This window comes from Colias philodice, chromosome 15 (genome assembly GCF_061535455.1).
Source record: "Colias philodice isolate Cphi_HAF_F1 chromosome 15, ilColPhil1 Martin Lab GWU primary, whole genome shotgun sequence".
NCBI lineage: Eukaryota > Metazoa > Arthropoda > Insecta > Lepidoptera > Pieridae > Colias > Colias philodice.
Window position 1 is genome coordinate 4,998,563 of NC_143100.1, and position 2,254 is coordinate 5,000,816.

Sequence of the window (2,254 nt, forward strand, 5' to 3'; positions counted from 1 at the left end):
AGTCCAGATTGTCGGTTATCACCATTGAGATAATATTAATAATGGAGCAGACACCACGAACAAAATCTGTGCGCCAAGATGGCGGCGCGGGGCGCGCGAATGACGGCTAGACAGTCATAGATTATGCGATGTCACTGACTCACCGCTATAGAGGCGACACTTTGTTTCTTTCTGTCTATTTTATTGGGTGCCACTCCTTACATGCACGTTGACTTGAAATTTTCTTTGTACTTACTTAATATTTATTTCAGATATAAACTGACTTTACTACGCGGGGCTAACAATATCTGGCATATAATATAGGATGAGGAGGTTCAATATGGGCTATGGGAAGTTTCATTCCTTACAAATTGAGCCTTTTTTAGAAAAAAAATAAAAGCCGTGTAAAAATTGTGTTTATTTATATTTAGTTCATCATCCTCAGAACATGTTCCCGGCTCAGAAATTGCTTGTATTGTTCCAGTACTATTGTAGCACACCTTCGGCTAAAATAATAATAATAATGTTAGTGATGGCTAAAATAATATTTTATTTGTTATACAAATCCGTAAAATTTTATTATTATTACTAACATCAATACAAGGAACAGCAGACTTCTTTAGAATACGCCTTCCCGCTTTTGTGGTATATTTATCCTCATCGCGAAAATGCAATGAACAGATGCTAGTTCTATCGGATGGTAACCAGGTTTCTTCACTGCGGTTGTTTTGGACAAATTTTACCCATTTTTCCCTTTCTTCACGACCCAGACATGGAAACCTTGAATAGAAAAAATATTAATCTCTGAACTAGCGGTCCGCCCCGGCTTCGCCCGTGGTACATATTTCGCAATAAAAAGTAGCCTATGTTTTTTCTCAGGGTCTAAAGATTGTCTGTGCCAAATTTCATCAAAATCGGTCCAATAGTTTATGAGCCTATTTATTACAATCAAACAAACAAACAAAATTTTTCCTCTTTATAATATTAGTGCAGATAAATAAATAATAATTCAATTATACGTTCAAGTCAGTAGCTTATACAATATCAATTAAAATTGATTAAAATCAATTAACAAAAAAAAAATTGGTGATTAAGTAATTGATTTTCATATTTCATGATTTCACCTTTTTTCAATTAACAACCAGTCTATGCTTTTCTAAATATGTAAAATTATTATTTTATACTATAAAAATATACGCCAGCAAATATTACTAACAACACTTATTTCATGCCCAATGTCATATCTTAAATTTTTAATCTATGACAAATGACGCAAAATGTCGCCCGCCAAAAATTTTGTTCTAACTAAGTTTTAAAAATTATTATCTAATTACTTACTGATTGAAAAGTTATTCCTTTGCACTTTTCCGTATTATTTGTATTATTTGTGCAATATCGTAACACACACGTAGGCATATTTGATGCGTTTCACTTTAAAACAAATAAAAAATGAGCGTGACGTTCGCGCCAATGAGCGAGCAAGCGACTGACGGCAGTTACGCCACATGACGTATGTTGAGTGGAACATAAGTGGTGTAGGCGGTATCGACTCCATATTAATATTATCTCAATGGTTATCACCTCCACCGCAACAAAGGCATGTGAAGCTAACACATGCCATAACCCTTCAATGTTCAGACGTGTACCAAATGACTTGCACAATGTGCATTATCTTCGTAACCGCAACACAATTTGCGAACCCAATGTAATTGACAATTTCAGGGTTCGACTCGAACGGTGCAATGTAAAAATAGCTACACCAAAATACACATGGTAAAAAAGGCAATGTGAATATAAATTCGTCTATACGAAAAATACATTTGTTATTTAAATCAAATTTTCAAAATAGAAACTATAAATAAAAAAATGTTGTGTGGTTTTATGAAACCACGGTAAAAGTGAAACTGTTCGAACGGTTCGGAACACTGCTTTGTGTAGCGCATGTCGCGTGTATCGCGGCTGCCGAGTAGGTATACCTACTCGGCAGCCGCGATACACGCGACATGCGCTACACAGACCAAAAAGTTTGAGACGATGTAATAAAAGTTTCACTTTAATTACTATTAATTAAATAAAAATAGCAACAATATTACGTTTAAAATGGAACTTTTGTGTAGATATCTTATATATTTAAAACTGAATAATTTAAAGAAAAATGGTGAACTATTAATACGAGGGTCATGCCAAAAGTTGTTAGATGCTCTTTACTTAATAATTTGATACTGGCAAGTTATACACCATCGTAAACACTAGTTATTTAGTGTCAAATTTTAAT

The 2,254-nt window shown here is 34.1% G+C and overlaps 1 long non-coding RNA gene across 1 annotated transcript; it reads right to left on the reverse strand.

The window, feature by feature from the left end:
• Positions 1-388: 388 nt before the first annotated feature.
• On the reverse strand, positions 389-1,547 carry LOC149482190 (uncharacterized). The gene is made up of 2 exons (XR_016316696.1): positions 573-1,547; positions 389-485 (listed from the first exon to the last, which is right to left on the reverse strand). It is a non-coding gene; the product is annotated as an uncharacterized LOC149482190 (long non-coding RNA).
• Positions 1,548-2,254: the final 707 nt, after the last annotated feature.